The following is a 15,861-nucleotide window of genomic DNA, read 5'->3' as shown; positions in this document are numbered from 1 at the left end:
TTTATTGTCAAATAATTTCAGGTACACTATATGAAATACTTTGGGGCAAGTAAGAAAAAACCTTGAAAAAACGTAATAAATACAAATGGTAATACAGAAAAAGTAATAAATAGAAACAGGCTTGGTTATATATTGTGGCAGTGTCATATGAAATAGAAACAGTTAACAAAGCAAGATACAGTATATGAATGGCAATATGTAACTTATAAAGGAGTTTCAAGATCATTGTTGGGTGCACAAAAGCTAGCCTCCGGAAACATATTCATATATTCCTCCCGATTGTTTGAGGCACATTTCTATAGTCTCTTCAACTTCTTAGTTGAAATTATTCTCTCAACTTCTTAAATTATCATGCTCTTTTGTACCCCAGTTATCACATTCTACTTTGTACTATAGTTGGCTACATAAGAAACTGTCTCCAGTGCTAGGTCACTTTATTTATTGTACCACTCCCATTAGTATCACACAATAAATAACTCTTCAAATAGACCAAAGCAGCATTCTAAATCTTTCTTCTCAGGATATCACTAGAAAACTCCATAAGTAATGTAGTCTTTTTAAACAAAGGATTGTTAGGGATGTTCAATTTCTGTGTGGGGAACCCTCTTTTTAGTCATTGAATCAGGCTAAGCATTTTAAAAAATGTTTTTTTATGCCCTTTGTTTTTTAAAAACTGAAATACTAGATTTAATTAGACGCTAAACTTTGAAACAGAAATTTTCAACCATGAAACTAGAAAGCTCGAAAGGTTCACAGATTCCTATTTGGGCATTTGATAGCCTCTGAAAAATGTTTGTGTATGATTGACAGGCTTTAAGTGAAATTTTTAATTCTTCTGCAATGGACATGTGAAGGTTGGGTTGGAGGGAGGAAGCCAAGAGGTAGCAGACAGGAATAAAGGCTACAAGAATGTTTAATTTCCTGTTAACTGCTCATTTGCCTTAAAAAAAAAATGAAATGACTTTTCCCTCTAGTAGAAGTATCACAGTTCAGATAGAAACAAAAATTCACCTTAATGCTGACACTTACGGATCTTTACATCTGCTCCGTTGCACTCATGGGGATATTTATCTTCTTCTCCTCAAGTGCCTGTATATTTATATGCAACTACATTGGTCTTTGATGTTACAATAATTTTTTTTTTTTTTTTTTTTTTTTTTTGAGACGGAGTCTCGCTCTGCCGCCCAGGCTGGAGTGCAGTGGCCAGATCTCGGCTCACTGCAAGCTCCGCCTCCCGGGTTCACGCCATTCTCCTGCCTCAGCCTCCCGAGTAGCTGGGACTACAGGCGCCCGCCATCTCGCCCGGCTAGTTTTTTTTTTTTTTTTGTATTTTTTAGTAGAGACGGGGTTTCACCGTGTTCGCCAGGATGGTCTTGATCTCCTGACCTCGTGATCCACCCGTCTCGGCCTCCCAAAGTGCTGGGATTACAGGCTTGAGCCACCGCGCCCGGCCTGGATTCTTATCAATAAGAAATGACATTACAGTCGTCCCTTAGTATCCATGGGGGGATTGTTTCCAGCACCCCCTGTGGATACCAAACTCTGTGCACACAAAAGTTTCGAAGTTGACTCTTTGGAACCTGTATACAAAGTTGGCCCTCTGTATCCTCAGGTTTGCATTCTGTGAATACTATAGTTTTGAGCTGTATAGGGTTGCAGATGTGGAACCTGCAGATAAGGAGGGCCACCTACTGGGGAAAAAAAAAAAAACTACTCACAAGTGGACCTGCTCAGTCCAGACCTGTGTTGTTCAAGGGTACCTGTATTTCCTTATTACACAGAAATTTACAGAGCAGAAAGCAGCTGCTGAATCATTTTCTCAAAATCATTCTTGCCCCCAAATCACTGTGGCTAACTAACACTTCTGAATTATACAACTTCTTTTTAAAAATGTATCCTGTCATCACAGCACTTTAGGAGGCCAAGACGAGAAGATCACTTAAGCCCAGGAAATCAAGACCAGCCTGGGCAACATAGAGACCCCATCTCTACAAACAAAAACTGTCCTTCTTCAAAGTCAGGATGCCTTGTAGCTCCAAGTTACAGAAAAATCTCAACTCCAACAGGCTTACACAATCAGAAAAATTAATTACCTCAAATGCCTAATCCAGAGCCACCTCAGTGTGGGTTAAATCAGTGTTTCATACCATCACTGGCCAAGCTCTTCCGTCTCTGCTCACCAGCCTCCAACTACAGCCCTGGGCCACAAGACGCAACCAATGGATGTATTCAGAAGGGTGATGTGATTCAGCTCATGTCTCTTTATCAATGATAAATCCTTTCCCAAAAATCATACAGAACACTTCCCTATACATCCTAGAGGTCAAGGCTTGGTCGTATGCCCAACCCAAACAATCCCTGTTGCGGAGGCGAAAACAGGCCCCATCAAGGCTTTCATGTAACAAAGCAGCAGAGAGCAGTCTGTCCCCCGTCTGCAAGGAAATCCAGGTAGAGGAGAGAGAACGAATGAGAGCACGACAGCTGCCACCCTGTTGGCAAATGGTTCCTGGGCTCCTACCGCTTGGGCTATGCCATGTACCTCTGGAGGCACCACTTAGAAATGTGTCAGTAGAAAGAGAGGTGCGTTTTCTTTATACAATACTATTTTCACTGTCAGTGTAATGAGCACTACTGTTTGCACCTAGTTCTTAACACAAGCTTGAGTTGTTAATGGTATACCCTGCCTTTGCATTCTTTCTTTTTTTTGTGATAGGGTCTTGCTCTGTTGCCCAGACTGGAGTGCAGTGGCACGACCACAGCTCACTGCAAACCCAAACTCCCAGGCTCAAAGATCCTCCTGCCTCAGCCTCCCAAGTACCTGGGACCACAGGTGGACACCACCATGTCTGGCTAATTTTTCAACTTTTTATAGAGACAGGGTGGTCTCGCCGTGTTGCCCAGGCTGTTCTTGAACTCTTGGGCTCAAATAATCCTTCTGTCTCAATTTCCCAAAGTGCTGGGATTACAGGCATGAGCCACCATGACCAGCCTTTGGTTACGTTCTGTTTTTATTGAAGTGACTAAAACCCAAAACAGTTGAACACTTTAAAAGGTACTCTTTGGCTTCTTTATTGACAAGCAGATCAATAACCATGATCAGAGCTATTTATATATGCCAAGGAACAGTAACAGAATTGCTAAGTTGTGCAGTTCTTCTCCAAAACTTTTTATTATAAAATTTGTCAAACACAACTCTTTTAAGAAAAACAGCCATGTGCCTGCCAGATCGACACTTGCTTCAATTTTGCCATTTTCGCTTTATCTATGCATGCATCTTTTTCCTGAACCACTTCAAGGCTGCAGACATCAAGCCAGTTCATCTTTCTATATTCAGCACATTTGCCCTTGAAAAACAGTGCCTCCACCTTTTCTCTCTTTTTTTTTTTTTTTTTTTTTTTTGAGACGGAGTCTGGCTCTGTCGCCCAGGCTGGAGTGCAGTGGCCGGATCTCAGCTCACTGCAAGCTCTGCCTCCCGGGTTTATGCCATTCTCCTGCCTCAGCCTCCCGAGTAGCTGGGACTACAGGCGCCCGCCACCTCGCCCGGCTAGTTTTTTTTTTTTTTTTTGTATTTTTAGTAGAGACGGGGTTTCACCATGTTAGCCAGGATGGTCTCGATCTCCTGACCTCGTGATCCGCCCGTCTCGGCCTCCCAAAGTGCTGGGATTACAGGCTTGAGCCACCGCGCCCGGCCTTTTCTCTCTTTTTAAAAATGATGTCAGCGGCCGGGCGTGGTGGCTCACACCTGTAATCCCAACACTTTGGGAGGCCGAGGCAGGCGGATCACGAGGTCAGGAGATTGAGACCATCCTGGCTAACACGGTGAAACCCCATCTCTACTAAAATACAAAAAATTAGCCGGGTGCGGTGGTGGGTGCCTGTAGTTACAGCTACTCAGGAGGCGGAGTCAGGAGAATGGCATGAACCCGGGAGGCGGAGCTTGCAGTGAGCTGAGATCGTGCCACTGCACTCCAGCCTGGACGACAGAGCCAGACTCTATCTCAAAAAAAAAAAAAAAAAAAAAAAAAAAAAGATTTCAGCTCTTTGAAGAGACCTAGCCAGGTGTCTTCTAAACGTCCCATATTCTGATTTGTATTCTCACCTGAAGTTGTTCCTCTATCTCCTGTATTTCCTGAAAACTGAAAGTTAGGTTGAAACACTTGATTCAATTCAGGTGAAATATTCTGGCCAAAGTACTACCAGAAAATGCAACTACTTTGTATTGTATTTCATCAAGAGGCACATAATGTCACTAACATTAATAATCTTTTGCTCAACTGGTCAAAGTGGGACAATCGTTGATTGTAAAGGCACCTTTCTTTCCACATTCAGTGACGTATCTGCAGGTGATACTCTGGCACTACACAAGCATCCTGTTTCCCTCACATCTAATGATTGTAGCATCCACTGATCAGTGCCTAAATGCACTAAGGGTTGCAAATTAGTGGCTTTTCAAAATCTGTCATTCCATCTGCATTTATTAGCTGACATTATTCTATAACAAGTAGCTTTCCATGACGAGATAAACGATTGATCCTACTAAAAGGACAGGGTGAAAATCTAATTCCTTCCCTCTAATTAAAAAGTAAGGAGTTTGTGTGAGATCCACCACCAATCATGGAAATGCCTTTAGTCTCTCTCTTTTTTGCATCACTACGGACTTCAAATTTTTTTTTTTTTTTTTTTTTTTGAGGTGGAGTTTTGCTCTTGTTGCCCAGGCTGGAGTGCGATGGCACAATCTCGGCTCACCGTAACCTCTGTCTCCCAGGTTCAAGCGATCCTCCTGCCTCAGCCTCCTGAGTAGCTGGAATTACAGGAATGCGCCACTGTGCCCAGCTAATTTTGTATTTTTAGTAGAGACGGGGTTTCTCCATGTTAGTCAGGCTGGTCTCAAACTCCTGACCTCAGGTGATCCACCCGCCTCAGCCTCCCAAAGCACTGGGATTACAGGTGTGAGCCACCCCGCCTGGCCTTTTTGTTTTTGTTTTTTTTTTTTTTTTGAGACTGAGTCTGGCTCTGTCGCCCAGGCTGGAGTGCGGTGGCCGGATCTCAGCTCACTGCAAGCTCCGCCTCCCGGGTTCACGCCATTCTCCTGCCTCAGCCTCCCGAGTAGCTGGGACCACAGGCGCCCGCCACTTCGCCCGGCTAGTTTTTTGTATTTTTTAGTAGAGACGGGGTTTCACCGTGTTAGCCAGCATGGTCTCGATCTCCTGACCTCGTGATCCGCCCGTCTCGGCCTCCCAAAGTGCTGGGATTACAGGCTTGAGCCACCGCGCCCGGCCTGTTTTTGTTTTTTTTGAGATGGAGTCTCGCTCTGTCACCCAGGCTGGAGTGCGGTGGTGTGATCTTGGCTCACGGCAAGCTCTGCCTCCCAGGTTCACACCATTCTCCTGCCTCAGCCTCCCGAGTAGGTGGGACTGGCCCACCACCACGCCCAGCTAATTTTTTTTGTATTTTTAGGAAAGACGGGGTTTCACCGTGTTAGCCAGGATGGTCTCGATCTCCTGACCTCGTGATCCGCCCGCCTCATCCTCCCAAAGTGCTGGGATTACAGGCGTGAGCCACCGCGCCCGGCCAGAATTTTCTTTATTCAGAATGTTATTGTCAATTACTGTCATTGTTTTTGTTCACCAAAGCGCTTCACGTTTGACCAGGGGAGCCCCTTCTAGTTATAGCTTCTGTTCGCGTTTTCACATTACTGTGAATCTTTGAGTGCTTCCCTGGTTTCTGACCCAGGACGTTCCAGGCTTACCTTGGGCACTTCAGGACCCAGACCTAGACCAGCTGTTGCTCCAAGGAGTCCTGGTTCCTTGAATGGCCATGTTGAGGGCTGAATTTGCTCATCACTACAGAGGAACCATTGGTTCTGGGCCCTCCCGTGAACAGACCTAGGAAATAAATGTTTTTTAAAAATCATGAGTGATATTTTCAATATGTATTCATCATTATGGGGAGTTTTACATAACTACTTTGAGTTGTTATAGTCATCTCTTAAAGACATTTTGGTCCCCCCCAGTAACTTTCACAGTTTATTGTTGCTTTATCCTAGAACTATTTGAATCTATTCCCACAAAATAGGTTGGAAATAACACCAATATTACTAACGTGGAAATTAATGAGTGACACCTGTCATTTTTTTAAGTTCTTTTTGTCTCAAAACAGAAAAAAATCCCCCTAAGGAACTGCTCATAATACTGCATTTAAAAGTCTATTGAAAGAATGAGCTCTTCTGCTTAGTGAAGTTACCCATTTCCTATAAACTTCAGTTGATTTCTTCTTCGCTTTCAATTTCAAAATGTGCTTTTGAGTATGTAAATTACTCATATTTATCCAAAAGTCAAAACTTCACAAAAAGGTATACTTGAAGAAGCCTTGTCTCTATCTTCAGCCCTGCCACCCTGTTCACGCCTATCTCCATACGTATTCATTTTTTAGTTTGTAACTTACTCTTCAGGTTTGTAGTTTGTAGTTTATACTTATTTGCAAAATATATGTATTACATAAAATATATTGGCCAGGCACAGTAGCTCATGCCTGTAATCTCAGCACTTTGGGAGACTGAGGCAGGAAGACCGCTTGAGCCCAGGAGTTCAAGACCAGCCTGGGCAACATAGCGAGCCCCATCTCTACAAAAAATTTAAAATTAAAAAAAAATAAACATATGTAATAGAGAAAAATATATACAAAATAGCTATGTAAATACATATTATTTCTTCCCCTCAATTCTCACACAAAAGACAGCAAGCCACATAGTTTTCTGTACTCTGCATTTCTCAATAACATATTGTGTACTTCAAATTTGTCATACATGTCACGTATCAAGTATACTGTACTATTAAGATACAAAGAGGCCGGGCACAGTGGCTCATGCCTGCAATCCCAGCACTTTGGGAGGCCAAGGTGGGCAGATCACTTGAGGTTAGGAGATTGAGACCAGCCTGCCCAACATGGAGAAACCCTGTCTCTACTAAAAATACAAAAATTAGTCAGGCACGGTGCCAGGCACCTGTAATCCCAGCTACTCCTAAGGCTGAAGCAGGAAGAATCACTAGACACCGGGAGGCAGAGGTGGCAGTGAAGCGAGATTGTGCCATTGCACTCCAGCTTGGGCAACAGAGCGAGCCTCTGACTCAAAAACAAACAAACAAACAAAAAGATACAAAGAAACACTGGAGGCATTTCGTGTGGTAGATCTGTTACAACAGTTCTTAAGCTATGGAGAGAGATTTCCTGCTGACCACTCTGTGGAGCTCCACTGTGTAAATCAGACACAGGCCATGTACGTATGTTGTATGTTTCTCACTAACAAATGTACCCATCTTACCTCAAGTACTCAAATGTCTAATACTGTCAGCCTGCGGCAGCAACTTGTTTTTCAAAAGCTTTCATATTCCAACAATGGTCATTAGCATTAGATGTATCACATATTACATATTCTAAATTTGGTACCTGAAATGTGACTTCTAGTATTACAGTATTTGTAGAGAAAAAAAAAAAAAAAGTATCTCAGCCAGGCGCGGTGGCTCACGCCTGTAATCCCAGCACTTTGGGAGGCCAAGGCGGGTAGATCACAAGGTCAGGAGATTGAGACCATCCTGGCTAACACGGTGAAACCCCCTCTCTACTAAAAACACAAAAAAATTAGCCAGGCGTGGTGATGGGCACCTGTAGTCCCAGCTACTTGGGAGGCTGAGGCAGGAGAATGGTGTGAACCCTGGAGGCAGAGCTAGCAGTGAGCCGAGATCACACCACTGCACTCCAGCCCGGGTGACAGAGCAAGACTCCGTCTAAAAAAAAAAAAAAAAAAAAATTAGCCGGTGTGGTGATACGCACGTGTAGTCTTAGCTACTCAGGAGGTTGAGGTGGGAGGATCACTTGAGCCCAGGAGGTCAAGGCTGCAGTGAACTATGATCGTGCCACTGCCCTCTAGCCTGGGTGACAGAGTAAGACGTCTTCAAAACAAAGACCAAAAAAACCAAAGGCAGTGGGAACGTTCTGTGTTATCAATGGGGAAGTGGTCATATGAGTGTAACCATTAGTCAAAACTCATCAGATCCTGCCCTTAACCCACGTTATTTTACTGTGTATAAATCATGCCTCAAGGACAGGTGCAGTGGCTCACACCTGTAATCTCGGCACTTTGGGAGCCTGAGGCGGGCAGATCACTTGGGGTCAGGAGTTTGAGACCTGGCCAACATGGTGAAACCCCATCTCTACTAAAAATACAATAATCAGCCAGACATGCTGGCACATACCTGTAATCCCAGCTAGTTGGGAGACTGAGGCAGTAGAATCGCTAGAACCCAGGAGGCAGAGGTTGCAATAAGCTGAGATCGCACCACTGCACTCCAGCATGGGCAAAGAAGCAAGACTCCATCTCAAAAGGAAAAAAAAAAGAAAGAAATATATGCCTCAATAAAAAAGGACAAGGACAGGCACAGTGGCTCACACCTGTAATCCTAGCACTTTGGGAGGTTGAGGCAGGAGGATCACTTGAGCCCAAGAGTTTTAAACCAGCCTGGACAAGATGGTGAGACCCTGACTCTACAAAATTTTTTTTAAAAAGTAGCTGGGTTTGGTAGTACACACCTGTAGTCCCAGCTACTCTGGGAGGCTGAGGCAGGAGGATCTCTTGAGCCCAGGAGTTGCATACTGTGGTGAGCTATGATCATGCCACTGCACTCCAGCTTGGGCAACAGAGCGAGAGACCCTGTCTCATAAAAATAAAGAAAGAGAGGCTGGGCGCGGTGGCTCAAGCCTGTAATCCCAGCACTTTGGGAGGCCAAGACGGGTGGATCATGAGGTCAGGAGATCGAGACCATCCTGGCTAACCCGGTGAAACCCCGTCTCTACTAAAAAATACAAAAAACTAGCCGGGCGAGGTGGCGGGCGCCGGTAGTCCCAGCTACTCGGGAGGCTGAGGCAGGAGAATGGCGTGAACCCGGGGAGGCGGAGCTTGCAGTGAGCTGAGATCCGGCCACTGTACTCCAGCCTGGGCGACAGAGCGAGACTCTGTCTCAAAAAAAATAAATTAATTTAAAAAAAAAAGAAAGAAAGAGAAATAAAAATAAAAAAGGACACAGAAAAAGAAAAAGGGGGCCAGGCATGGTGGCTCATGCCTGTAATCCCAGCACTTTGGATGGCCGAGGTGGGTGGATCATGAGGCCAGGAGTTCAAGACCATCCTGGCCAACATAGTGCAACTGTCTCTACTAAAAATACAAAAACTAGCCAGGCGTGGTAGCTCCCAGCTACGAAGGAGCCCGAGGCAGGAGAATGGTGTGAACCCAGGAGGTGGAGCTTGCAGTGAGCCGAGATTGCGCCACAGCACTCCAGCCTGGGTGACAGAGCAAGACTCCTTCTCAAAAAAAAAAAAAAAAAAAAAAGTATCTCTATCTCCTAAATTAATAGATGTCCCCTCAGTATTAATTCTCTGCTTATATCTGAATTTTTCCTGAAAGCTTTCATGCACAGCAAACATAGTTTTACACCAGTATCAATCATCTGACGTGTAAATGTGCTGGAACTTTGTAAATGCTTTTATATTTCTGTTATGTTGGTCTTTCCCTGTGATTTATGTGAAACATACCATATTTGATTTATTGGTAGATACTAATATACAAGCTGTTCTCAGGGGTCTCTTCCCATTTGAGTTTTCTGTAATTTTTTTTTTTTTTTTTTTTTTTTTTGAGACAGAGTTTTCGTTCTTGTCACCCAGGCTGGAGTGCAATGGCATGATCTTGGCTCACCACAACCTCCGCCTCCTGGGTTCAAGTGATTCTCCTGCCCCAAACTCCCAAGTAGCTAGGATTACACACAACCACCACCATGCCTGGCTAATTTTTGTATTTTTAGTAGAGATGGGATTTCCCATGTTGGCCAGGCTAGTCTTGAACTCCTGACCTCAGGTGATCCACCTGCCTCAGCCTCCCAAAGTGCTGGGATTACAGGTGTGAGCCACCGTGCCCGGCCAGTATTTTCTAAGATAACACAAAATGTTCCCATATCCATTTCATTTGTGGAGAAGCCTCCAGCCCCTATATCTTGTGTTTTCTGATGCCAACTAATGATTTAATTTACACAGAAGGAGACCCCTACATTATTTACATTCATAAGGTTTCTACCATGAATTTTGGTTTGAAAAACAAATGGACTTTACACATGAGGATTTCCCACATTTGTTACAATTCAGGGTATCACTCTTGTGTGGGCGATGACTTCACACAGGATTTCCCGCATGTATTGCATTCATATAGCTTCTCCCCTGCGTGAGTTCTCTGATGACTGATGAGGTTTGACTTCACATAAAACATTTTCCCACATTCATTACACTCAAAAGGGTTCTTCCTGGTATGAGGTCTCTGATGCACAGGGAGGTGTGATTTCATACAGAAATACGTATCACATTTGCTACATTGATAGGGCTTCTCTTCCATGTGAGTTCTCTGCTGAATGGTTAAGGGTGACTTATAGCAGCAGGATTTCCCACGTTTATTACATTCATGGGGTTTCTCCCCTGGGTGTGTCCTCTGATGTTCAATGAAGTGTGACTTCTGGAAGGTTTTTCCACATTCCTTACATTCATGGGGTTTCTTGCGTGGTGTATGTTTGATGATATTTAGTGAAGTGTGACCTCTGGTAGGCGTTCCCACATTCTTTACATTCACAGGGTTTCTCCCATGTATTTATTCTCTGATGCTGACTGAGAGCTGACTTCATATAGAAAGATTTTCCACATTCATTGCATTTTTAAGGCTTCTCCCCATATGAGTTCTCTGATGTACCGTCAAGGTAGATTTATGGCGAAAAGTTTTCTAACATTTGGTACATTCATAGGGTTTCTCTTCTCAGTGTGTTCTCTGATGATCAGTGAGGTTTGACTTCACAGAAAAGGCCTTCCCACATTCATTACGTACATGAGGTCTCCTTCCTGTGTGAATTCTCTGATGAATATTAAGATGTGACTTCAGGCCAAGTACAGTAGCTCATGCCTATAATCCCAGCACTTTGGGAGGCTGAGGCAGGCCGATCACTTGAGGTCAGGAGTTCGAGACCAGCCTGGCCAACATGGTGAAACCCTGTCTCTACTAAAAATACAAAAATTAGCTGGGTGTGGTGGCGGGCACCTGTAATCCCAGCTAGTTGGGAGGCTAAGGCATGACAATCGCTCGAACTCAGGAGGTGGAGGTTGCAGCGAGCCAAGATCACGCCACTGCACTCCAGCCTGGGTTACAGAGTGAGACTCCATTTCAAAAAATTAAAAATATATATATATATATGTGACTTCAGATACAAAGATTTTTCACATTCATTACATTTGTAAGGTTTCTCTCCAGTGTGAGTTCTCTGGTGTATAACTAGGGTTGTAAGGACTTCCTACATTCATTACATTTATGTAGCCTCTCCCCTGTGTGAGTTCTCTTATGTTTAGTGAGGGCATCCTTGTTGTAGAAGGACTTCTCACATTTATTGCATCCATAGGGTTTCTCCCCAGTGTGAGTTCTCTGATGCACAATGAGGGCTGAATTCATAGAGATTTTCCACATTCACTACATTCATACGGCTTCTCCCTGGTGTGAATTTTCTGATGTTTATTGAGACTTGACTTCACACAAAATGGTTTCACACATTCATTACACTCATAGGGTTTCTTACCTGTGTTTCCTCATGTATAATTAGCGGTGATTTATAGGAGAAGCATTTCTCACACTCAGTACATTTATAGGGTTTCTCTTCTGTGTGCTTTCCCTGATGTACATTTAGGGTTGACTTATAGTAGGATTGATTTTCCATATTCATTTAAAAAAAGGTTTTTTTTTGACATGGAGTCTCGCTCTGTTGCCTAAGCTAGAGTGCAGTGGCGTGATCCTGGCTCACTGCAAGCTCCACCTCCTGGGTTCACGCCATTCTCCTGCCTCAGCCTCCTGAGTAGCTGGGACTACAGGCGCCCACCACCATGTCTGGCTAATTTTTTCTATTTTTAGTACAGAGAGGGTTTCACCGTGTTAGCCAGGATGGTCTCGATCTCCTGACCTCGTGATTCACCCGCCTCAAACTCCCAAAGTAGTGGGATTACAGGCGTGAGCCACCACGCCTGGCCAACAAATTCATTACATTTGCAGGGTTTCTCTCCTGTGTGTTTTCTCTAATAATCAGCCAATTGTGACTTCTGGAAGGAAGTTCTCCTTCATTCAGTACATTTGAAAGGTTTCTCCCCGTATGTGTTTTCTGATGTTTAGTGAGGTTTGGTTTCACATGGAAGGAATTCCTACATTCCTTACATTCATATGGTTTCTCCCATGTGTAAGAGTTCTCTGATGGTGACTGAAGTTTCATTTTGCTTAGGATTTCCCATTACACTGATAGGGCTTCTCCCCTGTGTGAATTCTCTGATGGACTCTTAGGACTGAGCTATGAGAAAAAGGTTTCTTACAGTCACTACATACATAAAGCTTCTTTTCTGACTGAATTATCTGGTGATTAGTGAGGGCTGACTTCACTAGGGTTTTACCACATTCATGGGGTTTCTCTTCTCGATGTACTATCTGAGAGTTGATAAGTTGTAATTTCTGAAAGGTTTTCCCATATTTATTTCTTTCACATGGTTTCTCTCTTGTGCATGTCCTCTGATGCTCAGTGAGGTGGGACTCCTGGCAAAAAGATTTCTTGCAATGACTACATTCAAAAGTTTTCTCTACCGTGTGAGTTCTATGAGGCACAGTAAGATGTGACGTGTGACTGAAATTCTCATTTTCATTAGCTCCATGGGTTTTCACCCCTGTATTAACTTTCTGATGTCTAAAGAAGGTTGACTTCTCACACTCATTAACTTCAGAGTGATTCTTCCTTATGTGAGTTTCTGGATGAACTTTGGGAGTTGACGTGGCACTGACATTTCCTCCATGCTCCTTATAATCATCGGGTTTCTCTCCTGTTTGAGCTGTCTCTTGTGTGATGATGGCTACCTTCTCAAGGAAGACATTTCCATGTTTGTTATCTTCCAAAGGTGGTCTCAAAGCTTGAATTTCCTGATCCTCAATAAGGTCCTCACTATGACTTGGTGACTTCCCACTTTGGTTATATTCAACAGATTTCTTTCCAGTATGAGTGTTTTCCTGATTACTACCAAAAGGCAACTTCTCACTTATATTAATTTCATCAGCATTATTACTGGAATAATTTTTGTCACCAATACTTGATTCTGAAACATATTCAGACTCATTCCACATGAGTCAAACTGACAGGCTATTTTTCTTGAAGAAACCTGGTTTGCACCCAGATTAAGGGTTTTCCCAAAAACGTATTCCCTTTTCTTAGTCAGTGTGTTGTTACTGAGGACTGAAGTGTACCACAAATATTTATCTCGATTTTCCTGGCTTTCCTTTATCAGGTCTCTTTAATTTCTGGACTTCTAGAAATGAGAAAAATTAAGTATACGTTAAAAATGTTGGCCGGGCGCAGTGGCTGACACCTGTAATCCCAGCACTCTGGGAGGCCGAGGCGGGCGGATCACGAGGTCAGGATATCGAGACCATCCTGGCTAACACAGTAAAACTCTGTCTCTACTAAAAAATACAAAAAATTAGCTGGGCGTAGTGGCAGGTACCTATAGTCCTAGCAAGGAGGGAGGCTGAGGCAGCAGAACGACATCAACTCGGGAGGCGGAGCTTGCAGTGAGCCGAGATCTCACCACTGCACTCCAGCTGGGGGCAACAGAGCGAAAATCCGTTCCAAAAAAAAAAAAAATGTTAACACATTTCCTATGTACATGTGATTTATATCATGGACTCTCTATTTTCAGGCCCAGGCTCCTGGGATGAAATCCCAAATATGTATTTCACCTTGGTTCCAAAAAATAAAAATGAAAACTGCCTGCAATAGTGGAAAAGGGAGGCAAAACTAGCGAGGAACACACATATATTTGCTATTTTTAAAAAGATGACCCTCAAAACTGAAAAGGTGAAATTATTAAACATAGGGAAGAATTAACTGAGGGAAAAGCATGACAGAAAAATGAGGTCAGACCAACAGAAATCATGAGCAGGAAATGGAGTGAAAAGGAGTGTTTGGAGACATGGCTGTTAAGGAGAAATACCACAGGATGGCTGAGATGTGAGAGAAAACAGATGACTAAGGCCTATACAGATAGGCCGGGCACAGTGGCTCACACCTGTAATCCCAGCACTTTGGGAGGCCGAGGTGGGCGGATCATGAGGTCAGGAGATCGAGACCATCCTGGCTAACACAGTGAAACCACGTCTACTAAAAATACAAAAACAAAATTAGCCAGGCATGGTGGTGGGTGTGTGTAGTCCCAGCTACTTGGGAGGCTGAGGTGGGAGAATGGCGTGAACCCGGGATGCAGAGCTTGCAGTGAGCCAAGATCACACCACTGCACTCCAGCCTGAGTGACAGAGCGAGACTCCATCTAAAAAAAAACAAAAAAAAAAACAAAAAAAACCCTGTATAGATAAAGCCCACTATCTACGTGCCACTATCTATGTGCCAACAGATAAAATAAGGTTTATATTAGTTCAAAGTATCTTTACAAAAATCCACAATAAATATCTTCTAAAATACTCATTTCCAAAGACAAGTCACAAGTCTAACAGAGATTCTTACATTCAACTAGCTTGCTTTTCAGCTTTGGCTCTGCAAAAAACTCAGTTATCCTCCAGAAAATGTACCCCCCTACACACACCACTTTTTCAAATCATGCCCCTTAAACTACATTTTCTTAAAAACTTGAAAGCAGGCCGGGCATGGTGGCTCACTCCTGTTAATTCCAACACTTTGCGAGACCAAGGTGGGTGGATCACCTGAAGTCAGGAGTTCGAGACCAGCCTGGCCAACATGGCAAAACCCCATCTATACTAAAAATAGAAAAATTATCCAGGTGTGGTGGCGGGCACCTATAATCTCAGCTACTCGGGAGGCTAAGACAGGAGAATCACTTGATCCTGGGAGGCGGATGTTGCAGTGAGCCAAGATCACACCACTGCACTCCAGCCTGTGTGACAGAGTGGGACTCCACTTCAAAAAAATAATAATAATAAAATCAATGACCTCATCTTCTACCTTTTTAGAAACCAGAAAAAGAGCAAATTATACCGAAGTAGTCAGAAAAAAGTAATAAAAGAACAGAAAACAATAAAATGGAGAACAGAAAATCAAAAATCAATAATATATGTTTTTTTTTTTAAATAAATCAATAGCCGGGCGCGGTGGCTCAAGCCTGTAATCCCAGCACTTTGGGAGGCCGAGACGGGCGGATCACGAGGTCAGGAGATCGAGACCATCCTGGCTAACACAGTGAAACCCCGTCTCTACTAAAAATACAAAAACTTAGCCGGGCGAGGTGGCAGGCGCCTGTAGTCCCAGCTACTCGGGAGGCTGAGGCAGGAGAATGGCGTGAACCCGGGAGGCGGAGCTTGCAGTGAGCTGAGATCCGGCCACTGCACTCCAGCCTGGGTGACAGAGCGAGACTCCGTCTCAAAAAAAAATAAAAAATAAAAAATAAAATAAAATAAAATAAAAATGTTTCAAACCTCTAGCTACACTGATGAGAGACAGAGAAGAGGAGCAGGCAGCACCCACAAATTATCACCATCAAGGATGTTATCACATCTAGTGATAACATCACTAGAAATTCCACAGATACAAGACAGGGTAAGAATATTAGAACAAGTTTGTACCAGGTGAACACTAATATTTAAAAATAAAACATAATTTATGATACTAACAAACAGATAAGGAAAACCATATAATTTTATCAATAGATGCAGAAAAGGATTTGACAAAACACTGATTCCTGATTTGAAAAAAAAGAACTTTCAACAGTTTAAGAATAAAAGGAGGCCAGGCG

This window comes from Theropithecus gelada, chromosome 3, assembly GCF_003255815.1.
Source record: "Theropithecus gelada isolate Dixy chromosome 3, Tgel_1.0, whole genome shotgun sequence".
Classification (NCBI taxonomy): domain Eukaryota; kingdom Metazoa; phylum Chordata; class Mammalia; order Primates; family Cercopithecidae; genus Theropithecus; species Theropithecus gelada.
This window is presented reverse-complemented; position numbering follows the sequence as displayed.